Source organism: Cetorhinus maximus, chromosome 17, assembly GCF_964194155.1.
Source record: "Cetorhinus maximus chromosome 17, sCetMax3.hap1.1, whole genome shotgun sequence".
In the NCBI taxonomy this organism is placed as follows: Eukaryota; Metazoa; Chordata; class Chondrichthyes; order Lamniformes; family Cetorhinidae; genus Cetorhinus; species Cetorhinus maximus.
In genome coordinates, this window is record NC_135895.1 from 45,704,232 (window position 1) to 45,730,473 (window position 26,242).

The window sequence follows — 26,242 nt, forward strand, 5'->3', positions numbered from 1 at the left end:
CTTGTTACCTCATGGCCTAGATTATCCCTCACTTTACCATTACCATCAAGCTAAATGTCCAACCCTAGTTCAATATGAGGTGCAGAAGAACATGCCAGGAGCAGCACCAAGTGCACGTTGAAATGAGGTGTTAACCTGATGAAGCTGCATAACAGAACTACAAACATGTTCAACAGTGGAAACAGTATGTTATAGACAGAGCTAAATCATCCCACAACTAACAGACCAGATCAAAGCTCTACAGTCCTGATGCATTCAGTTGTGAGTGGTGGTAAATATACACTGTGAACATTCCCATCCTCAATGAGGTTGACCGGAGTTCAAAAGACAAGACTGAAGCATTTCCAGTCATCTGCAACCAGAAGGGGATGATCTATCTTGGCCTCCTCCTAAGATTCCCACCATCACAGAATCCAGTCATCAGTCAATTCGCTTCACTCCACTGATGTCAAGAAATGGTTGGGCACACTTGATCCAGCAAAATCTATAGGTCTTGTGCTGCAGAATTAACCACATCTCTAGCCAAGCTATTTCAGTACAACTACAACACTAGCATCAACCTGATAAAGTGTTAAATTGTTCAGTTATCTCCTTTCTACAAAAAGCTGGATAAAATGCAATCTGGCCCATTACTGAAAGGTCATTAACAATGTTAACAAGCAACATTCACCAATAACTTGTTTACCGATGCTCACTTCAAGTTTCATCCAGATCATTCAGCTCCAGACCTTGGTCCAAACATGGACAAAATAACTTATTTCCAAAGATAAGGTGAGAGTTTCTGCCCTTGATGTCAAGACAGCATTTGCCAAGTGTGGCATCAAGGAGCCTAAGTAAAATTTAAGTCAGTTGAGAGTTAGGGAGAAACTCTTCACCTGCTGGGGCCATACCTAGCACAAAGGAAGCTGGTTGTGGTTGTTGGAGGCCAATCATCACGGCTCTAAAGAATCTAGAGGATTCCCAAGGGTGATCCCTAGGCTCAACCATCTATAGATGTTTTCTCAATGGCCTTCCCGCCATCATGAGGTCAGAAGCGAGAATGGTTCCTGATGATTGCACACTCTTCAGTTCTCTTCACAACTGCTCTGATAATAAAGCAGTCCCATACCCGCATGCAGCAATACCTGGACAAAGTTCAGGCTTGGGTTGATGTGGCATTTGCAACAGGCAATAAATAATAAGAGGCACCCTGATCAACTCCCCATGACTTGTAATGACATTACCATGAATAAATCCTCCATCAACATACTGGGGTCACCATTGATCAGAAACGTAACTGGACCAGCCGCGCGCACACACTGTGGTTACAAGCATAGGTCAAAAGCTGAGTATTCTGCCACAAGTGACTCCTGACTACCTTTCGCCATGGCACAAGTCATGTGTGTGTGGCTGGTCCAGTTAAGTTTCTGATCAATGGTGACCCCAGTATGTTGTTGATGGAGGATTTATTCATGGTAATGTCATTGCAAGTCAGGAGTGTGATGGAACACTCTCCACTTGCCTGGATAAGTGCAGCTCCACAACACTCAAAAAAGCTTGACACAACCCAGGCTAAAGAAGCCTGCTTAACTGACACCCATTCACTCCTTTGAGCATTCACTCCCTCTACCAGCTGATTCTGCAGACTAGTGAAAAGAACAAGGAAGAGTTGAATTGGTGTCATGAGAATAAGATTGTGAAGTCAGATTTTGTGCTAGGAGGGAAGGCAATTGTTCAGAGGGGTGAGGAAGAGGAAGGAGTGCTGTCGTGTATTATAGAGAGAGAGAGGGCTAAATGATGATGCTCATCCTTGCTATATTCATGCAGTCATTGAATCTGGGACCTGGGGGTGCCGCTGATGATCTCTGAAATTTCTGGATGCAGTAGTTGACAACCCTCCTGACATTCATGGAAACTGGAGTTCCCTCCTGGCCTCACCCCTTCCTCCAGGGAGGAATCTTTTGATTGCATTTCTGAGAAAATTCTTCAGAAACAAAACAAGCCACAAGGGGTTGCATCCTTGTTTTAAGCGATGTATGACTGCTTGGTGGTGATATTATCATGAAGCCTGGGACTGAAAGTACAATGTCTGATTTTGGTTATAATGGATGAGGTTTAAATTGACCCAGAATTAAAGTCAGAGCCTTGGTCTTTATTTGTATCATATACATTTTGTTTCCAATGATGGTGTTTTTGCTTCAATTGTAAAAGATGTTGATATGATCCACGTTTTTACAATCTTTGACAAAAGAAACAGGATACAGATTTTAGTTTTTTTAATACCAGGATCTGTCAGAAAACCACACAAGATTACATTTGTAAAAGGAGACAATATATGTTTGATGTCAGTAAAGGAGTCTCAGATCAGATTGAAACATGTGAATATACTATCAAAGAAAACAAAAGTACACAGAGGAAGAAAAAAATTAAGTCAACAAAATGTTTATCCACTAAGGAATGTAGCCAAACTTTATCATTTATATCCAGTTTTGTTTATCAACTTAAAATCTCAGTTTTGTCAGTTTGAAACCTTAATTATTTTCTTCAAAATACAATTAAGATGACAGTAATAGCACCATAGTCTTGTAAATTTAACTTTTGATAATATATGAAACATATCTTCGTGGTTTTGGTAAATTTGTATTGAATTGTGAAATGCAGAAGTTACACAATCTGGCACAGATATAGCCAACAAAACAAATTATGAGCTCAGCTTTAATTAACTTGAAGGAACCATTAAATTAAATGATTTTTGCTGAGGTTTGTATTTCCCAAGTCGCACGGAAATGCAAACGTTTGCAGTCAGGTCAAGCAAATGGAAATTTCTCAAGTTTGAGTTTGTGTAGGAATACTTCATACTGGAAAGCTTTGTACAGAGATGTTTAAATTGTCAGATGATTGATACCTTAGTCTTGCATGACAGACCACAAAATGTTTGAATTTGTCACATACAAAGCTAATGAGTAGATACACATAGTTAACCACAAGTATTAGAACTTAGCACACCTGTCTTTTGCTGTCTGACTCTTTTGCCTGAGGATTAGACTATTCTGTGGATTACAGTAACTCTTTCTGACAAGTTTACTGGGTGGGGTTCATTTGAAAGACAGCAGTATTTGATAATATCTCCACAGTGCATTCTTCTATTTCAGCTGTCAAAGTTTATTACTGTAAAAATGGTCACTGTTGTACAACTGGCAGCACTTGTTAAAATTGAAATTGTATTTCAGCAATATAAACTTACAGGATTTTTGTAAACCAGCACTTTTAATTTAGCAGATAAGTAAAAGTATGAGCACTCATTTAAAAAAATCTATTTATTTCAAATTAAAATGATCAAAAGCTTTGTTTTACAATTCTTAATCCATCACGCACAACCCCCCCGCCCCCCTCCCCACCCCACCCACTGAACTGCCTTTCTACTTTCAAACTATCCTTTTCAACTGGAATTGAGGAATTGTTTGTACACCGAATTTATGGACGACAATTTATACTTTAAAAAATAATATTAGCAGGTGGATAAAAACCTAAAAGTGAAGTAATTCACCTTACTGCCCCATTAAGCATAACTATTGGCCCACTGCAACTCTCACACTGCATACTGCTGGGCAACTGAAGTACCTGCTAGAGATGAGCAACAGGCCTCTTTCCCAGGTAAATTGGGCTCCCAGTGATATAGTTATGACCCCAATTCCAGTTCTAAAGGACAAATGGATGGAGTGCAAGATATGCACACTCCACCCGTGTGCACTTACATTCAGATCATTTTTTTCCTTTCGTGGAACTGGAAGAAACATACTGAACATTCCTAATATTTATATATTAAAAAGAGAAAATGCTGGAAAAACGCAGCAGGAGAAGAGGAGAGTCATGTTGAATCAAAACGTTAATTCTGTTTCTCTCTCCACAGATGCTGTCAGACCTGCTGAGTTTTTCCAGCATTTTCTGTTTTTATTTCAGATTTCCAGCATCCTCAGTATTTTGCTTTTTTTCCCAATACTTACGTCTTGACTGCCCTATTATCGCACCCATGCAAACATGGGAACAGGAGTATGCCATTCAGCTCCTTGAGCCTGTTTTGCCATTCAGTCAGATCATGACTGAAGAGTTCCAGATTTCTGTTACCTTTTGTATGAAGAATTATTTCTTGATTTCACTCCTAAATGGCCTGGTTCTGATTTTAAGATCATACCTCTTATTCTGGATACCCACACCAAAAGAAATAGGTTTCAGTTGGATATATGAAGAGAAACTATTACTATTTTAAGCATCTCAATTAGATCACCCCTTAACCTTCTATTCCCAAAGGACTACAAGCAAGTTAATGCAACCTGATGTTATAATTTAAGCCCTGATATCGTTCTGATAAATCTGCGTTGCACCCCCACCATAGCCAATATAATCCTGAGGTGCAGTATCTGAAACTGAGCGGAATTCCCCAGATGGGATCTGACCAAAGCTCTGTACCATTGAAGGATAACTTCTTACCTGTTGTCTCCCAACCCCCTTGAGATAAAACTAACATCCCATTTTGTTGTCTTGATTGTTTTGTGTAACTTTGCACTAGCTTTTGATGTTTTGTGTTTATGAATGCCCAAATAATTTTGCTTCTGCATAGTTCCAAGTTACTATTCAGGAAATACTAGATTTGATCCAAAGTAGGTGACCTCATTTCTTTAAATTGAACTCTATTTGCCACAATTTTGTCCAGTCATGTAATGTATGTTGATTTGTAACTTCCTGTTCCCAACTGCACTAGCCACTGTAACTCCCAACTTAAAGTAATCTCCAAACTTGGATATGCAATTGTCTTCCTTCATCCAAATCATTAATAAATGTGGTGAAAAACTTTGGCCCAGATCCCTGGGAGCACCGCTTGCCACATCCCACAAAGCAGAGTTCATACACTTTATTGATATTCTGCCTCTTACTTCCCAAGCAATTGTCAACTCGTGCTGCAAGGTTGCTTGCAATTTAATTTTTGCTAATTATCTCTTGTGCAGAAGCTTATCAAATGCCTTCCATATATATTTCAACATAGTTAGCCATGACTTATTTTTCACAAATCCATGCTGACTCTCTCTGATCAACTTAAATTTATCCAATTGCCACTGATTCTTCCCCAATAATAGAATCTAGTAGCTTCACTACAAATGATATTAAACTTGCAGCTTTAGAGTTACTGACCCTCATCTCCCATTCTTTTTTTAAATGATGGGGTGACTTTTGTGATTCAACATCATAATTCTCAAATCAAGAGAGCTTTGGAAGAAGCTGATTAACATACTTGTAATTTCTGTGCCAACTTGTTTTAATACCTGAGAGTGGAAACTATCTGATCCTGGAAATTTGTCTATCTTAATTTGATTATCATTGTATCATTTCTTTCATTATTTTCTCCATTGCCCCATTTTACATTTATATTAAATGTAATAAGTTCCTCCCCTTGATTTATCTTTTATTTTCCCTTGTACCACAAGCATTTTGTCGTCTTCATCTATTGTGAAGACAGCTGCAACGTACTTGTATAATAAGTCTTTCATTTCCTTATTGCCGATTGTAGTGTCATCAATGTCGGCCTTTAACGTGCCCTGATTTTCCTTAGCATTTCTGCTTTTTCAGTGCACCTACAATGCTAAGAAACCATTTAAAATTCAATTGCAAATTATGGATTAAGTGGGAAGATTTTTATATACTTGGCTTGAGACCTGTAAGTTTTGTTTTATTTACTATGGATGGTAAGTATTTGTTAATATACACTAATTAAATTACAATGTGTTGAATCCCTAACTAAAGATCACTTTTGACAGCATTATCAAGGAAACAAACAGTGGCTGCAAATATGTTAATATCCAATAACATGCTTAAGAGATTCAGGTGACGCAATGAACCAAAAGTAAAAGCCTCAGCAATTTACGTAAGTTTATTCTTAAAAACTGTAAAATAATATTGTTTTAAAGAACAGAAACACTTGGATATACCCTACAAATGTATGTGCTCAGTAATTGGATTTCTTAAAAATACCACTTGGCTTTGTGCTCTGCTGAGTTTAAATAAAACATTCGTCTTTCATTTAAATCTTGGTGGTTACCCTTTTATTTTATCAATTCTTTGATTGGGAATACAGGCTGTATACATCTGTTGAAAAGAATTCTGTTTGACAATAGTTTAATTAACTTAACACTTTGCAGCTATTTTGTGTATAAAGTACATTGATCATCCCTGCTGGGATATTTAACCAATTTCAACTTCAATGACGAGATGAATTTCATTTTATTTTGAGTATTTGTTTATTACATCTGCTTGATGTAACAGTACAGTATTGTTGAGATGGTATTTCACTTTGGCTACCAAAAGATATCTTTTGATTGGCAGTTAAAGTTTAGAAAGTTTATCTGTGAAGAGTTGCTTATTGGTTCCCTGGTAATTCCTGCAGTAAAATGTTGTACTCCTAATAAAAAATGTGAGCGTCTGACTTCAGACCCTGAATAATATTTGAACACTGATATCAGTTAAGCTTTGTCATTTCTGGACTATGCCATTCAATGAGCAGTTGTTACATATATTGTGCTGCAAAGATTCTCTTCCACTTTCTTCGATGTAGCCCTCCAAACATCATTCTTTGGCAGAAGTTGAACAGGAAGCACTCTCCCAGATCTCTAGCAATGCTACTTTGTAATTGCTTGCTAGGCAGCAGTGACCTGAGATAAGTTGTCCTCAAATGTTCCCCTCCCTCCCTTCCTTCAAAGAAACACGTGCCTTCTCCGCAAAAGCTGCCACAGTTGGGAACTCCTGGATAGGGTGTTATACTTACCCTCCTTTCCAATATAAAATTTAACCTGAGAAAAAAATCTCTAAAACAATGTTAGGAAGCTTGGAGTAAATAAAGGCTACTTGGCTTCTCAAATCCACTTCTTGCACAGGTAGCATAAAACCCACTCTTTTATAGGTTAAACCCCATTAATCTCTTGAGGGAGACTAACGTACAACTTCCCTTTATTTCTATTGGAGTTGGGGGAACTCCAGAATATATTGACCATTCAAAATCTCTCATTTCAACCCTGGCCAGTTGCTTTCTCTACATTGTATGTTGCTAGTGCAGACATCTTATGGACTACAGTGTTCCGTGGAGTTTTTGATCACCGTTTTTTATTCTTTCATGGTATGTGAGCATTGCTGGCTAGGCCAGCAATTGTTGTCCATACCTAATTACCCTTGAGACGGTAGTGGTGAGCCACTATCTTCAACCGGTGCAGCCCATCTGGTGTAGGTACACCTGAAGTGCTATTAAGAAGGGAGTTCCAGGCTTTTGACCCAGCAACAGTGAAGAAACAGTGACATAGTCCCAAGTCAGAATGGTATGTGGATTGGAGGGAAATTTGCAGGTGGTGATGTTCCCATGGAATTGCTGCCCCCTTTGTCCTGCTAAGTGGTAAAAGTCAGGGATTTGGAAGGTGCTGTCAAAGGGAGCTTGGCGAGTTGCTTTATATGGTACACGCTGCGACCACACTGTGCCAGTAGTGGAGGAATTGAATGTTAAAGGTGATTGATGGGGTGCAATCAAGCGGGCTGCTTTGTCCTGGATGGCTTTAAGCATTTGAGCGTTGTTGGAGTTGCAATCATCCAGGAGGAGAGGATTCCATCACACTCCTGACTTGTGCCTTTTAGATGGTGGACAAGCTTTGGGGAGTCAGGAGGTGAGCTACTCTCAGTAGAATTCCAGCCTCTAACCTGCTTTTATAGCCATTGTTGAGAGTTTTCCCCCTGATTCCCATTTACTTCAGTTTTGCTTGGGCTCCTTGATACCACACTCAGCCAAATGTTGCCTTGATGTCAAAGGCAGTCATTCTCACCTTACCTCTTGAATTCAGTTCTTTTGTCTTTGACACGCCCAAAGCTGTAATGAGGTCTGGGGCCGTATGGCCCTGACAGAACCCAAACTGAGCATTGGTCAGCAGGTTATTACTGCACAAGTGCCACTTGATGGCACCGTTGACAACACCTTCCCTCACTTGACTGATGATCAAAAGTAGACTGATGGGGCAGTATTTGGCCGGATTTGATTTGTCCTTCTGTTTGTGACCTGGACAATTTTCCACATTGCTGGGTAGATGCCAATGTTGGAGCCATAATGAAACAGCATGGTTAAGGTTGTGTCTAGTTCTGGAGGACATGTTGTCAGCAGTACAGCCAGGATATTTCCAGGGCCTCAGAGCCTTTTCCACTGCCTTCAGCCTTTTCTTGATACTGTGTGTAGTGAATTGAATTTGCTGAAGATGGGAGACTGATGCTGGGGACCTCAGGAGGAGGCCAAGATGGATCATCCATATGATACTTGTGGCTGAAGATGTTTCCAAATGCTTCAGTCTTGTCTTTTACAGTGACATGCTGGGCTCTCTCATTGTTGAGGCTTGGGGACATTTGTAGAACCATCTTCTCTAGTAAGTTGTTTAATTGTCCACCATCATTCACAATGTGGCAGGTCTGCAGAATTTTGATCTGATCCATTGATTGTATGACTGTTTAGCTCTGCCTATCGCATGCAGCTTCTGCTTTTTTGCATGCAAATACTCCTGTGTTGTAGGTTCACCAGTTTGACACCTCATTTTTTGGTATGCCTGGTGCTGCTCCTGGCATGTTCTCCCGTACTTCTCATTGAACAAGGGTTGATCCCCGAGCTTGATTGTAACGTTAGAGTGAGAGATATGCTGGGCCGTGAGTTTACGGATTGTGGCTGAATGCAATTCTGCTGCTGATAGCCCAGAGTGCCTTATGGATGTCCATTTTAAGCTGCTAGATCTGTTCTGAATCAATCCTATTTAAATGCCATATAGGTAGTAGTGCCTTGCAACACATTGGCAGGATCCTCAGTGTGAAGTGGTCACTTAATCTCCACAAGCACTATGCAATGGTCACTCTCACCAATACTGTCATGGAGAGATGCATCTGCAACAAATAGTTTGGTGAGAGTGAGGTCAAACAAGTTTTTCCCTCTTGTTCGTTCCCTCACCAGCTGCCACAGGCCCAGTCCGGCAGAAATGTCCTTCAGGACTTGGCAATCTCAGTGTTGGTGCTACTGAGCCACTTTTGGTGATGGACATTGAAGTCCCCCACCCAGAGTATGTTCTGTGTCCTTGCTATTCTCAGTATTTTTACAAATGGTGTTCAACATGGAGGACTAGCAATTCAGCAGCTGAGGGAGGACAGTAGGTCATAATCAGCAGGAGGTTTCCTTGCCCATATTTGCCATGAGACTTCATAGGTCTGAAGTCAATGTTGAGGACTCTCAGGGCAACTCCTTCCTGACGGTATACCACTGTGCCACAACTTCTCGATGTTGGTGGAAGAGTCTGGAACATTGGCTGTAAGGTATGATTCTGAGAGTATGACTGTCAGGCTATTGCATGACTAGTCTGTGATACAGCTCTCCCAACTTTGGCAGATGTCCCCAGTTGTTAGGGAGGAGGACTTTGCAGTCGACTAGACAGGGTGTGGTTCCGATGCCAGATGGTCCATCCAGTTTTATTCTTTATCGACTTTTCTGAAACTGTTTGAAACAGTGGCTTGCCAGGCCTTTCAGAGAGCAATTAAGAGGCAGCCATATTGCTGTGGGCCTGATATATGCCAGACCACGTAAGGATGACAGATTTCCTTCAGGACCTCATTGGAATAGATGGGTTTTTGCAACAACATGGTAATTTCATGATCACCAATGAGAACTGCAGATTTTATTAATTATTTGTATTTAAATTCCACCAGCTGCCCTGATGGGATTTGAACTCGTGTCCCAGAGCATTAGTCGGGCCTCTTGATTACTAGTCCAGTAACATTACTGGCATGCAACTGTCACATTTTCAACCCAAAACCTTTATTTGCATTCTCAATAAGAAATATATCTAACTCCATTCTGCAAGTGTTAATTAGAATTGCTTTCAATTGTTTTACCAGAGAATCTAGTCTTATTTAATTTGTTTTATAGTTCACAATTGAATATAATCTTCAATAGTTATGGAAGCTCAAAAATAAAATTCCGTGATCTGTCTTTACAAATTAGTTAAAACTGTAATTATAGTATGGCTTAAAATTAAGGTAAGAGCAGGTTGTCATATTATTGAAAAACAGAACTGGTACTTGGAGTTTTAGAGGCTTGAATGACTGACTCATTCAGTGTAATTACTGTGATTCATGGGAAGCCTGCTTTACACAAGATGAATGGAGTTGATCTTAAATAGTTTTGACTTGCCACTGCACCTGACTGAAAAGTCTGGGTTGCATGCATTGTCAGTTACCATAAGCTATCAATCAAGTTCAAATGTGTCACTGACTTGGGTGAAACATTTACAGAAATTAATGTGTGTAGTATATATTCATGACAGGTGATTAAAATTGCAATTTGCATATCTAAATAGCTTTACATCTCAGTTGGCAAACTTCTGGTACTATTGTATGTCATTTTATAGAAATAGTTTGTCATAAAGAGTTATTCCTTCACATAAATGAAAATGTTTGTGATCATTCGCATTCTTTGAGAAGCAAAAACTATTTTTGAATATCATCTATTTGGTTTAAGAATCTTCATGGTTCTCCTTTATCTTAGCCGCTTTGCAAATGATGTTTTAATCAAGAAAATACTGAAATGTATTTCCATAAGTGCTAGGATCTTAAGTCAAGATCAGATTGTAAATCTTGCAAGTTATGTTTGAAACTTTTGATAAATTCTATTTCATGGAAAAGAGTTTGGAACAGTTATATTTAAATCCGTTTTAAAGTAAATTACAAAGAAATATTGGAGGATTAAATTAATGGGCAAAACTGTGGCAAATGTATTTCAGTGTGGGCAAATGTTGTGAGGTGACCTACTTTGGACCTAAAAAGGAAAGGACAGGGTACTTTTTGTAAGTCCCAAGAGACTTGGGTCCATATACATAGATCATTAAAATGCTGTGAACCGGAAGAAAATGATCAAAAAGGCTAATGGAATATTGGCCTTTATATCTAGGGAACTAGAATAAAAGGAGGTTGAAGCCATGCCACGATTATTCAAAGCCCTGGTTAGACCATACCTGGAGCACTATGTGCAGTTCTGGGAACCACACCTTAGGAAGGATTATATTTGCCTCGGATGGAGTGCAGCCTAGGTTTATCTGTGTAATACCTGGACTCCAAGGGTTAAATTACAAGGAGAGATTGCACATATTAAGGTTGTATTCCTTAAAGTTTGATCAAAGTTTTCAAGATATTAAGGGGAACCGATAGGGTAGATTGGGAGAAACTATTTCCATTGGTTGGGGAGTCTCTGGCTTTGCATAGTCTTAAAAATTAGAGTCAAACCTTTAAGGAATGAAGTTAGGAAGCACTTCTATATGTAAAGGGTGAAGAAAGTTTGAAACACTCTTCTGCAAATGATAACTGATGTTAGATCAATTCTAAATTTTAAATCTGAGATTGATGGATTTTTGTTATCCAAACATGTAACATGTTAAAAAAAAAATCATGCATGGTGGGATTAGAATGGGTGGCTAGTTTTTTAAAATCTTTTTTTTCCAGCCAGTGCAGATACGATGAGCTGAATAGCCTCTTACTGTGATGTAACATTTCTGTGGTTCTGTTATGGGATATGGCGCAAAGGTGTACATTGGAGTTAGGCATAGATCAGCCATGATCTCATTGAATGGGGATAGATGATGGTTGCTTCGACGACAAAGTGCTGAGAGGGCAAGAGTAAATGATTAATACCTGAAATATATGTATCCCTTGTGAAAATGATGTCATGAACTTGATGTCTAATGTAATTGTGATAGAGATTGTTAGCCCAAAATCATGCCCAGAATCATGTATGTATAGAAACCTGGAACTGTTTCATATCTTTGAATACCCCTGATTGTTGCGCTTATAAGTATTTGACAGCAACAACTTAGTCACAAATCCAAATGATATTCATATTAGACATTTTACAAAACACAGTGTGTTAGGTACAGTTTAGAGGTTTGTCTAACCTGTCCCAATAATAGAAAAATGTGTTAAATTCTGGCTTTCTCTTTTTTTGTTCCGTGCTCATGGTTGAAAATAATGCATGTCTTCTAAGGACAAAAATGTGTGCTTTTGTGTGTGTCATGAGTAAACTAAGGGATGATTTGATCAAAGTTTTCAAGATATTAAGGGGAACCGATAGGGTAGATTGGGAGAAACTATTTCCATTGGTTGGGGAGTCTCTGGCTTTGCACAGTCTTAAAAGTTAGAGTCAAACCTTTAAGGAATGAAGTTAGGAAGCACTTCTATATGTAAAGGGTGAAGAAAGTTTGAAACACTCTTCTGCAAATGATAATTGATGGTAACTAAGGGACTAACAATTAGCCCACAAATGCACCCGAAATTATGTGGGATGCTCATTTCCTGTTTCTTTGGTATTTCAGGTAAAACCAATTGATTTGTTTACAAGCAATGTAACACAGAAGCCCGTAACAAATTTACAGCACAGTGCTTAAAGCAATAAGGCCAAGGGATTACCACATCCATTTAAGATTGTTTCCTTCACCGTCTGATTATCTGCAAGATTTGGCTGAAGTCTTGTTGACTTCTCAATGCATTGTTGCACTTGAGGGACACAATTTCTTCATCCTCACTAAATTTAACTTCACAAACAAGATGAGCTAAAGTTAACCAATGAGGGCAGTATTTTTAAAAAAGGAAAGAACTTTCATTTACATAATGTCATTTGCAATGTCAGGATGCTCCAAAACGCTTTACGGCCAGTTAAATATTTTTGAAGTGTAGTCAATGTTGTGTTGTTGGAAAATGCAACAGGCAATTTGTGCATAGCAGAGTTTCACAAACTGCGATGAGACCATAAGTAATAGGAGCGGAGATAGTCCATCTGGCCCCTCGAGCCTGCTGAACCATTCAGTAAGATCATGGCTGATTGGATTTTGGTCTTGACTTCACTTTCCTGCCTGCCCCCCTCCACTCCAAATTCCTTGACTCCCTTGTGGATCAAAAATCTGTCTAACTCAGCCTTGAACATGTTCAATGACCCAGCCTCCACTGCTCTCTGGGAAAGAGAATTACAAAGTCTAATGCTTGTGCGCCACATTCAACTGCAGGGCTGCCCTTGCCCCCTCCCCCCAAGTCACCTCAACCGCAGGGCTGCCCTTGCCCCCCCCCCCAACACAACATACCTCAAGATTTAAGTCCAACAGGCGATCCTGGTGAGCACTGCGCAATGCTACTGTGTACTCACCTCCAAGTTCCCCTTAAAGTGCAGCCCGCCAAATGCATGCCTTTTATATGCTGTTGTGAAACAAGTGCTTTCCCGCCGAGGTGGGCGGACGATCCAGCAGTGGGGGGGAGCGATCCCAGTGGGCAGGTCTAATAATGATATGCAGATGTATTACGCTGAGGTTCCCAACGCCCAATGGCAGGAAACGTAGCCTCCAATGGTGGGCTGAGCGGACAATCGCAAACTGGTTTCATGCCATCGTGAAACCAATCGTGCCATATTGTCCACTCACGCCACCGAACACACCCGATGCTAGCGGGCAGAGAAAATCCTGCTCTTTAGTTTTGTTGAGTGTTATGAAATATCTCCTTAAATGTCTGCCACTACTTCTCTACCATCCTACCTTTTAACCTATTTTCTCAGTCCACTTTAGTCAACTCTGTCTTCATACCCTTGTAATTGCCTTTATTTAAGCTTCAGACACGAGTCTTAGACCCACGTTTCTCTCCTTGAACCTGAACGTGGAATTCTATCATGTTACAATCGCTGTTGCCAAGAGAGCCCTTTACTATGAGATCATTAATTAATCCTATCTCATTACGCAGTACCAGGTCTAAAATAGCCAGCTCGCTAGTTGGCTCTAGAAAGTTGTCCTGAATACACTCTATGAACGCATCTTCCGGGCTTCCTTTGGTAGTTTGATTTGTCTGATCTATATGAAGATTAAAATCACTGACAATTATTGCAGTATCTTGCTTACACGCTCCCATTATTTCTTCATGTATACTCTGTCCTACAGTGTAGCTACTATTAGGGAACCTATAAACTACTCCTACGAGTAACCTCTTTCCTTTGCTATTTCTTATCTCCACCCATACTGATTCCACATCTTGCTTTTCTGAACTACCAACATCTCTCACTACTAGAACAATCTCATCCTTTAATAACAGAGCTTTTCCTTTCCATCTTTTCCTTTCCCTCCGAAATGTTAAATACCCTTGATATTCAGGTCCCAGCATTGGTCAACTTGCAACCATGTCTCTGTAATGGCTGTCAGGTCATCATACTTATTTATTTCTATTTGTATTATCAGTTATGCCGTTTTGTCCCAAATGTTGCATGCATTCAGATGCACCACCTTTAATTTTATCTTTTTACTGTTCTTGCATATTCTGACTACGCACTGTCCCTTCCTTTCACAATCTGGTTATCATTAACCATATCACCACCCTGCTCTATGGCTTTGTCTTTCTCTTTAACTTAACAAATACCCATTAGGTGACCCTCCCTCGCCCCGTTATTGAGCTTAAAGCCCTCTCTACAGCCGTAGTTATACAATTCGACATGACACTGCTCCCTGTGCTGTTCTGGTTAAGAAAGTTCCAATAATATAACTCCCTTTTACCCCAGTACTGGTGCCAGTGCCCTGTTAATTGAAACCCATTTCTCCCACACCAACCTTTGAGCCATGCATTCAACTCTCCCATCTGTGCCAATATGCTCGCGGTTTAAGTAGTAATCCAGAGATTATTACCTTTGTGGCTCTACTTTTTTATAATTTAACCCCAGCTGCTCATAATTCCTAAGCAGGACGTCTTTTTTAGTCTTACCTATGTCAGAGGTACCCATGTGGACCATGACATCTGGATCTTTCTCCTCCCACTACAAGTTCCTTTCCAGCCCCAAACAGATGTCCCGAACCCTGGCAACAGGCAGGTAATACAGCGTCCAGGACTCACGCTCTTGTTTGCAGAGAAGAGTGTCAACCCGTTAACTATACTGTCCCCTATTACAAATACATTCCTCTTTGCTGCCTTAACTTGAATGGCTCCCTGCACCACGATGCCATGGTCATTTCGCTCATCCACCCTGCAGCCCCTGCCCTCGTCCACACAAGCTGCATGACTACAATTGCAAGGACTGAGGCTGCTCCATTCCTGCCGCCTTGATCGCCACACCTGCCTCACTCGCAGTCACACCAATCTGCCTCTGACCATAGACTAAATCTGAAGAAGCTAGCCTGAGGGGTTTGACTGCCTCCTGGAACAAAGTGTCCAAGTAATTTTCCCCCTCCCTGATGCATCACAGTGTCCTAAGCTTGGACTCCAGTTCATCAATTCTGAGCCAAGGTTCCTGGAGCTGTAGAAACTGCAGGTGTGGTCGCTGTGGATCACACTGGATCACCCACCATCCCCCCACACCTTACAGTTGCAATGCATCACCTTCCCTGCCATCTTTATTATTTTTTATTTAACTAATTAGTTTTCAAATATTTTTAATTTCCCAGTCCCTAATTTGAACTAATGCCATAGTACCATAGAGAAAAGAGAAAATATGCTCACCAAGTAATGACTTACCTTCTTTCCTGTTACAACACACTTCGATTTTCTTTAGAATGCACATGGCCTGCTTTGAACCCACAGACTCACCTAGCTGTCTGAGCTCTCGCTGCTGACTCACTGCTTCCTCTCAGGCTCACTCTTCAAAGTCTCACCATGGTGGTTGAGGAATAAATGTTGGGCAAGACATGGGGAGAACTCCTCTGCACTACTTCAAATGGTGCCTTGGGATTTTTTTACATCGCATATGAAGGTAGACAGGGATTCAGCTGAGCATCTCATCTGAAAGGCAATCCTCCAACAGTACAGCACTCCCTTAGTACCAGATTTTTGTGCTCAAGTAATTGGAGTGACTGAACCTATGACCCTTTGACTCCAAGACGAGAGGGCTACCCACTGAGATGAGGCTGACGAGATCACAAGGAGTATTTTATTTTGCAGTTATTAACATCATCTTCATCCCAAGTACCTCCTTTCATGTGTCAGCCATCAGAGTTTATTAAATTGAGGTTCTGATGAAAAGGTCACCACCGAAAGGTTAAGTTTTTTTTTCTCCAGAGATGTTGCCTGACCAGCTGAGAATTTCCTATATTCTCTGTTTTTATTTCAAAGTTTATCAATTTGTCTATTTACTAGTTTGCAACAGCAATTTGCATTTGCATAGTGAATTTAATGTAGAAAAATGCCCCCCTTGCTTCAGAGTTGTATTCAGACAAAATTGGGTGCCAAGACCAAATGCTTGTTCAAAGAGGTGTGTTTAAGAATTCCTTTAGGGAGGTGAGAGAAGTACTGAGGTGGAGCAATGGAGTGAGAGGTTTTATAAGGTTACTGAGATAGGAACAAGGTCATGAAGGAGATTAAACATGAGGATCAAAATTTAAATTTTGATGCGTTGGGCATCAGAAGTTGGCAAGGACAGCAGAGATAGGTAGGTGGAACTTGTTGCAGTTGTTGTCATCATCCCCCTGGATTCAAAGATGACGTCTACTCAGGGTTGCGAATTTCTGCATGGGTCTTCATGTGGCTGAACAGGCCGAACCTCAACCCGCAGATCTTTGTGCATACGGGGCAGGATGTCCCACGGGATAGTGGGATCTGGAGTGCAAGATTTGCTTCCTTTCATTCTTTGCCGCTACTCTGACTCATCATTTAGGCATTTGGACTCAGTATGACCCAGCTTGATGGACAAGTTGTCACCATTTTGAACACTTGGTAGCAAGCTCCTCCTAGTTATTATTGTTAATGCTGCCGTGCTTCAAGGGGAGCTTCAGAGTATCTTTGAAACATTTTCTTTATCCCCCCCACAATGCTGGCCATTTGAGAGTTGAGCAAACAGAGCCTGGCAGTGGAGATGCTTTTCAGCCATCTGGCGTCCAGTCCGTCATAGGTGATTTTGCAGGAATTTTGCCTTTGCTTGTGGAGCTGGTTTCAAGAAGGACACTAGCTTTTGTTCAACTGTCCTTCCAGTGAATCCAGAGGATGCAGCGGAGGCATTGCTGATGGAATTTCTTTAGCATTCTTACATGTCGCTAATGTACAGTCCAGGTCTCACCGCAGTACAGGAGAGTGGTGACAACAATTGCCTGTACACTAGGACTTCTGTTGACTTGCAGATGTCTTTGTTGTCAAACCTTCGCTGCCATACTTTTTAGGAGGCTGAGCTGGCCCAGCTGATCCGGTGTTGGATCTTGTTGTAAATGGCCTTTTGAGGTGGTTGCCAAGGTACAGGAAGTACTCAACATGTGCCAGAGTCTCTCCTTCAACGTATATGGGAGGTGGGATATTTGGCTGACCAGGCCTGGGTTCATATATTTGTTTTTTTACAACATTCAAGGACAGGCCAAGTCTCCTGTATGCAGAACTGAAGAAATCAAAAGTGGCTTGTAAATCTGGTGCAGAGTGGGCAACAACACTGCAGTCATTCGCAAACTGTAGATCATGAACGTCTATGGTGGTCTGTTTAGTTTTGGCACTGAGGTGGCTGAGGTTAAAGAGTTTTCCAACTAGGTGGTATTTAATACTCACACCAGAGGGCTGTTGATCTTTGATGAGGTGAATAGCCACTGTCTGCTAGATTGTTATCACATAGTCTTGCTTGACACTAGTTCAGATTTTGAAGGCACCTGTTTCAGATCTCCCACTCGACGGTTGTAGTCATATCATCATGAAGCAGTTGCAAGATTGTGATGAAATTTCTTTGACAGCCAAGTTTATGGAGCACAATCCACACACAGCCTTATGATATACTGAATCAAATGCTTTGGTCGGGTCAATGAATATTGTTGTGGCTGGTGTTCTTGACGTTTTTTTGGATTTGTATGGCAACAAAGATCATTTTAGAGGTTCCGCTGAAAGCCTAAAGCCACACTGTGCCTCTGGGAGGATTTCTTCAGCCACAGGAAGTAGGTGATTCAAGAGAATGCATGTCAGGATTCTACCTACTATTTGGTTCCTCCAACAAAGAATAGAAACCCAACCCTATATATATATTTAAAAACTTTATCCTTTATTGCTAGTTCTAATTTTTAAACTTGATTTTTCTTCTAAACAAAGATAATTAAGATGGTTGACCCTCTGGAAATTATCCCCCAGCGGTCTCCAGATCAAAAGAATTCTCTCCTCAGTTTCAGGAATGTCACACCTCATTATGCCTAAGGAGCTTCTAACACACCACCAGGGACTGTACAGACTAATTTCGAAAGGAGCTACAGGAATTCAATTTGCATTTGATAAGTCACCCTTGCTAGCGGAGTCTGTGGGTCTGGTGAGACAATAGTTTCCCAGACCCTCAACACAAATGGCACTCTTTTCAACACACAATTACTGAGACAATATCAATCCTGAAAACAAAGCCAAATTCCGCTGGGTAAAGATCCTTTTTGAAGTCACTGTGTAGAAGGAAGGTCACATGACCAAAGACTCTGGCCCTTTGAGCAATTTAATATTACCTTTCTCAGCTGTGCAGCCAATCTGTTGTTTAACATCCAACTGGCAGGCTATACAGAAGCAAACTCTGTCCAGGCTGGACCACCGGCCTATCTAACCTGACTGTATTGGACGATTTTGTATCATTGCCTACGGAACTTACGCAATCTCCGCATGCCTACTTCATCTTGCAATGTCAACGCCAACGGATAAAGCGAATCTTACAACACCGGTCTCTAGCCAGCCAATTATCGAATGCTTTCATGAAGGACTTCCTCATTGACCTCTGACTTTGAGACTCTGGAACTCAGGTGAACCAATATTCAGTTTTTCTGTGGTCCTTGAACTTAAACCACCTTTTCTGTATCCTCCCTTTTCTATGTGAAGTCAGAGTGGGAACTTGCAAACACCTTTTCACAGGTTTTGAATGTGTAAATATAAACTAACCTTCTGAGTTAATCCTGCCTCAAGTTTATTGTGGGGTTATTAGTAAAATTGGATCACACAAAAACCGAGGGGTTTAAAAAATATGCCACTGCTTATTCTTTAAAACAAACTCATTCAAAACACCTTCTGTGTACAGACAAATGGTAAGAGGAAAATAGTGCTGTTTGAACGAACCCCCTCCTGTCTGTAACACTGCTATGGACAAGAGGGAAATATCTTGATAGTTTCCACAGCATGATTTATCTTCCTTGTTGAGGATAGTTATAATTGTCACATTCCTGAAAAGTGGGGGTGGGGGGGTGTTTTTTTTTTCTCCCAATCCTTAGGATGAGTGCCTGGAGTCTTTATGTGAGCAAAAGCCCACCAGCTTTGAAAACCTCAGCTGGAACGCCATCAGGGCCGCAGAATTCGTTGTTTTTCATTCTTTTGATTGCTTGTTGCAGCTCTCCCAATGATGGTGGTTCACCTGTGGATTCCACCACAGGGTACTGGGGGATGGCTTCAAGTCCATCAGCTGCCACTGTGGCTTCACGGTCGAGGAGTTGTTGGAAATGTTCTTTCTAGCATTGACAAATGGCATTGTCATCCTTAAGAAGAGAGACACCAACCTGTGAGCGATGAAGCTTTTGTCCATTTGACCTTGCCCTATAGATGGCACTGGTGGCTTCAAAAAAGCTTTGCATGTCATGACTGTCAGCACACTGTTTGGATCTCTTAGGCTTTATTCTCCCACCACATGTCCTTCATCTACCAGATTTGTATTTGGGTGTCAGCCTTGAACTGCTGGAATGTTGCCACCTTGACTTGTGACCTTGGATTGTTTCACCAGGCAATGAAGGCTGTTCGTTTATGTTCCAGGAGATCACATATTTCAACATTGTTTTTGTCAAACCAGTCCTGAGGACAACGGTGCTTGAACTCAATGGCCTAGGCACAGGACTCCAGTACAGCTGATTTTATTTGATCCCATTGTTCTGAAAGTTGAATATGTGAAGATTTCACAGATTGGTTGTGAGCTGCATTTGAAATTTCTCTCTTTGGTCGGGCTGCTTTAGGGCTGAGACATTGATGATCTTCCTCTTGGACTTTTGGTTCTTGGTAGATGGTCATCATCAATCGAACACATCAGTGATCTTTCCAGCAGGCATCAGTCCCCCACATTGATTGAATGACACAGACATCACTTAGATCTTTGACTCAAACAGTGACATAAGCCAGGAGGTGCCAGTACTTTGACCTAAGATGCTTCCATGTGATTTTGTATGTCACCTTCTGGCAGATGAGGGCATTGTGGCAATGGAGAATTAGCGACGGGGACGGGGCTGTGAACCTGGGAGTCCCTAGCCAAAAATCTGCGCACAGGCATAAAGGTCATTGGACACCTATGTTGGTGGGACAGAGGAGATTTTGGGCAGGTAACAGAATACAACACATCTCATTTTTGAGTTTTTGAAGAAGCATGAAAAGTTACATTTTGAAAAAGCGCTTTGAAACAAACTAAACTATTGTAATCTCCTGGCTAAGAAGCAGATACTGCTATTAAGATTTCATTACTGTAAAACACAAACCTAATGGAAGAAAAATTAAGACTGTTTACTTGGAAATGTGACTGCCAGAGCTGTATGTAAAACATTGTTTACAAGGTTTTCTTTCAGCATAAGTAAAAGGTCTATACATCAGGAACTGAGTGATCTGACCAATTAACATCTTTCTGATTTATAATCAATATTAAAGCTTAAATGTATTCCACTGCTGTTGACTTTCATTATTTTTGAGCTATTGTTTTATTCCATCTCCATAGAATGCATATTTCATGGTATTTCTAGTTTATACCTTAATTATCTTTGTTGTGGTTTACAAATGTTTTTTATTTTAGTTTTCTGAAAATATGGTCAGCCTTTTAATTTAAATGTTAAGCTCTTCTTGATTAACAATTAGCCATTTTTTAATGGAATTAAAGTATAATTACTTGCATGTGAAACCAGAAGCTAATGGTAACATAACAATTAAGTTCATTTTTGCTCAGCACTGGTATGAAAAAGACCCTGTATTTTGTCTGTTATGTTCTGCAATATCGTTATTGGAGCTATACAATGAAAATTCCTCTCCCTGTCCTTTTATTGCCTCTGTTTAGATTTTCTTCCTTTGCATTTAAGATGAGTTTTCTTAAAATGGTTGGTGTAGGCATAAACAAATTGTATTGTGTTTTCTGCAGTTTGACAGTTTTGTGATGTTTGTCATTTTTTAAAATTCCATTTTTGTGCTAAAATGTGAAAACGATTTGTGGATCCGCATTTCTAGACTAAACACTCATTTATATATTTGGTATTCTTATGATAGGTAAATTTGAAACGAGTGAAAAAAGGATGGATACTTAAGATGTAGAATAAGATTCTGAACAAGTTTTAATATGTTTAACTGTTGAGATATACCTATTTCATTACAATGTATTGGTTTAAACAGGGAAAAGCAAGTTCTATGTTCATCTTACAGATAATTTTCTTTTAAAGAAAAATTGGGCCTTAAGCAAAAGCTATTACAAGCTGTGAATTAAACGTCAGGTGATTTCTCAGTGAAAATAAATAATTTTTAAGGTTATAGAAAACTAAACTTTGATTACAGTTCACTTCCTTCAACTCCAAGTGCCTTAGAAGCTAAATAACTAACAGTTGAAAAGGAGTTTTTCATTCATTCTTAGGAATATTATGATTATGCTATAAAAAAGCTATGAATGTTTTTTTTAAGTCATTTAGGTCAAATATCGTTTGTTGAACTCTTTTATAATTACTTTTTTAAGCCTGTAAGGGTACTAAAGCATGGACATACCACAACTCCTATTTATATAAGAAAACATTTCAGGGTGCTTTATAATAAGATAAAAATTAGAGATATTACAACAGGTGACTAAATGCTTGGTCAGAGAGATCTTAACACAGGGAGGAGAGGCAAGAAGGAGAAGTAGAGACATGGAGAGGTTTAGAAAGGGAATTCAAGAGCTTAGGGCTGAGATGGCTGAAGACACTGCTAATGGTGCGGTGAAGAGAGTGGGGATGCACAAGGCTTCAAAGTTTGAAGAATGCAAGGTTCTTGGAGAGTCGGAGAGATTACAGAGCTAGAGATGGGTGAGGACATAGAAAGATTTGAACATGAGGATAAGAATTTTCAAATTGAAGCATTGGTGCACTGCGAGCCAGAGGTGCAGTTGAGCAAGCCTTGGTGCAGATTAGCATTTGGGCAGCAAGGGGTTTAAATTAACTGAAATTTATGAAGGATGGAAGATGAGATGCCAGCCAGGAGAACATTGAAATAGTTGAGTCTGAAGGTAACAAACTGGAGTTTTGGGATAGAGAAGTGGATAGAGAGAGAGATAGAGAAATTGAGTGAATCCCTTTGTGGATTCGAACCAAAAGATCCACAGTCGACGTGACCTTCTCAGTCTGGTAGCTGCAAGAGAAATGCCATGTACAAAGGAGACCACTATATGTTGCCTTCATTGACCTTACCAAGGCATTCACATGTGAGCAGTGTCAATCTAGTCAAGCTGTTGAAGAAAATTGGTTACCCACGAAGCTACTCAGTGTGATCTCCTCCTTCCAGGGCAGCATGAGGGGTAAGGTCAGCTAAGATGGGATAACATTAGAACCCTTTAAGATTCATAGTGGGGTCAAACAAGGTTGCATTCTGATGACAAAATTCTTGAGCATCTTCTCCTGTTTGCTGCTATCATATCCCTTCAGTTCATTTACAGTAGGTGTCTGCTTAGATACCAGAACTGATGGAAAACTGTCTAGCCTTGCCTGCCTGAGATCCAAGACAAAAGTGTGCCAACTCCTCATCAGACAGTTAATTGATTCTGACGATATCACACTCGCATTTGTTACGATCCTTGGCCGGACCCTGGGACGTGGTCGTGGCGTGGTGGGCGGGAGGAGCCTGGTTAGGGACCAGTAACACTGTTTTAAGAAGATTCATATTGATATTTTTATACTTTAACATTCAGAATTAATATGAGGTACACATGAATTAACAGACAAACTGTGGTTGGACACCCCACAGTGCACATCAGATGGCAGATGTGGTCAAGAGAGATCCCACAGATTTCTCAGCAACCCACCCAGATGTCAGGAACATTGAGAGTCACCAAATTTCATTTAAAAACTCTTGTCTCCTTCACAAGGGATTCCAATTCTACACTTTCGAAGAGCCACTCCGACTTTGACTGCCTCAGTGACTGATCGCCTCCTGCTGCTAGTTTAATCTCGTTTCCCGAGACCGCATTCCCCAGGATTCTGGAAACTGCTCACAAGCACCTAATTACCTGCACAATTTCAGCTTTTTACCAATCAGCTAGCTTCACCGAGCTGGCACTGCGCCTGAATTTCTCTGGGCTCCAATATTTCTCAGCTGCCCTGAGTAAATACTGCTTGTGGGCTTCTTTGATCCCACTCCCAGCTGCACTGACCTATCAGTGGCTCCCAGGGTTTCTTTAACCCTAACCTTTTCCACAGCATGGAACTACCAAGCAGCTCCTGGGCCTTCTCTTGAGTCCCAACTGCACAGCCAGCTCACAGCACAGTTGCTGCCTAGAAGCTCTTCTCTGACTGATCAAATTGACTGACTCTTGAACTGATGTGGGGAACCTATCAACACACTTAAGGGTACCACCCTTGTTACTTGGCAGGAACCACTGTAACAGCATTGGAATATCCTGTCCCTTAAATGTAACCATGTCCATAGACTGCAAACTTAGCACATAGAGACAATGAATTGAATTCATAACATGTTCCTTTGAAAGAAAGAAAGCTTCACTACAGTGAAGGGTTCTTTACAATGGCTTAACAGTTTCTTTACTAGAAGTACTTAACATCATAACTTTTAACAAATAGCTTTTAGATACTAAACTGATAAACTTTACATTTTATTTCACAACTACACATCATATTATACAATTCACAAAGGTATAACAAAATCAAAAGTCAATACATGTAACAAGTAGGATTAGCAAGATTTAAACATCACAGAGTTGTTATAACTCAATGCTTGTGTTTCTTCTTCCTCTTATTCTTGGTCCTATTCTCAGTTTTTAACTTGGCAAAGAATATTTCGCTCAGGTCCACAGCCTAACTATCATCCTCCTTGCCAACTGCAGGCACAATTCTCTCTCTAAGCTCATTGCTCTTTTCACGGTAAAGTTCTAACAGTTCATCAGTCTTGGTTTTTAATTCTGCATTGAACCATCTGTTCTGATTCATCAGCAATTTCTTTTCCTGTTCAAGGCGATCCTTCATAAAGAGTTCTGATGTTTGAAGTTTATCAAGTTTCAACTGAAGATCTACCTTTGAATTTGCTTCAACGAGTTTATCATTTAGACACTTAAAGTTCTCATTCAAGTGTTTTACTTCCTGTGACCAACACTCCAGTGTTCTCACCAGCTCTTGTTATTCACTAACAGATTCATCTTTTGCTTGAGAGTTGGTTCTCTACACTGATCAAGTTTTCCTTTAATTGCTTGTTATCAGCACTAAGCTTCTCATGGATGGCCAGAGTAATTTTTAGGAGTTTGGGAAGAGCAGCATGATCAAGTGCTTGTTGCAATACAGTTGTCGCCATGTTACTGTCTCCATTAACCAAATCATTACCCAATAAAAAAAAATCTGCCCCTTCCATAGGTAAACTAGAAACAATTCCCACAGCAACAATTCTGTTTACTAAGTCATTTGTAAATTAACTTTACACAAGGGAACAGATTCATAAGTTCCATTAACACCCCTATTAATACTTTTTCCTCCTTCAAACTATCTGGAACTCAAATTGTATCATTGGCGCCATCAATGACAGATCTGCCCCAGTATCTCCCAAAATATTAATTTGTTTTCTTGTTTTGTTGGAAAAGTAAGGTAACACTTCTCCCTTTGAGACAAACTTCTAAAACCTCCAGTAATCTGATTCCTGGTAGCTATAATCAAGGAAGAATCATCTGGACTATTCTTAGTCATATCCCTGTTTCTGGTGAGTTCTGAGGGAACTCATTTCACAATGGTACTAGTGATGGTTTTTTTCATCTGTTCCTTTTGCTGGTATGGCCTTTTCTGAGGATTCTTTAAGCATTCTTACTACTGCCACTGTTTTACTTTTGAGCTTCTAACAATGGGCTTTGAGATGCCTGGTCTTACGGTAATAAAAGCATGCTGGTTTATTTTTACCCCTTTTATTCTCTATACACTAGCATTTTTCTTGATGAAGTCTCTTCTGGCTTCTCCATAAAGCTAGACTCCTTCCTGTTCCTCCGGTTTCCCTGTTGGTTTACAGAGGAAGATCTGCTGCCCCCTAGCTGCCGATGTGATATATCGTAGCTATCTGCCAGAACTGCTGCTTCCCATAGCTTTTTCAGCCTTCCAGGTGTGACCTAATAGCTTTTAAGATACTATTTTGGAATTCTTTCATTATCATTAGCTCCCTCACATTCTCAAAATTTTGTTCTAACTCCAGGGATCGACACCACTGGTCCCACAAAATTTATTTTTCCGTATTAAATTCTATAAACATTCCATTCGGTCTTTTCTTTTAAAATCTGAACTTTCCACTGATATGCTTCAGAGACAAGCTCATAAGCAGTAAGTACTGCAGCTTTAACTGTCTCATAATATGAAGATTTTTCTTCTGAAATACTAGAATACACATCCATAGCCTTCACAACCAAAACACATTGCAAACCGAGGGTCCATGTGTCCTTTGGCCACTTCAGTTGGTTAGCTGCCTTTTCAAATGAGATAATATATCTTTCAACCCTGTCTTCAGTCAATTCAGGCAATAGACAAAGATTCTTAGTTATATCAAAGCTCGGAATGGGACTTGATTCCTCATCTGTGCGACTAGGCTCTCTCTCACTCCATACCTTAACCTTTTCTCTAGTCAGTTCATGCTGTCTGATTTCTTTCTCTCTTTGAAACTTGAACTCAAGCTTTCACATTTCCATTTCATTTTCCATCTCAAGTTGCTGCATCTGCAACTGAATCCTAGCTAATTCCATTTAATTACTGTCTGGATTCACTTTTGCTTCTTTCAATCCCAGATGTTGTGCTCTTACCTCTATTATTTCTGCTTTCTTAGCCATTGCTTTTAATTCTAACTTCCTGCTAATATGATTAGCCTACCCTTGGTTAATTGTTGCAAGTCACTCCGGAATAAATCTTCCCTTTTCAGAAAAGTCCTTGGCAATTGACAAAGCCATTTTGCTTTTCAATCACAATACTAAAATTCACCATGGAAATCTTATACAACTTTACAAGTATCAATACTCATATTTGTCCATGGATCAAAGATCCGGACGAGCCCC

At 40.2% G+C, this 26,242-nt stretch overlaps 1 protein-coding gene across 2 annotated transcripts in view; it reads left to right on the plus strand.

The window, feature by feature from the left end:
- The window catches only part of faf1 (Fas (TNFRSF6) associated factor 1), a 383,193-nt gene that overhangs the window by 268,022 nt on the left and 88,929 nt on the right, over window positions 1–26,242 (plus strand). The gene's annotated exons all lie outside the window — the stretch shown is intronic.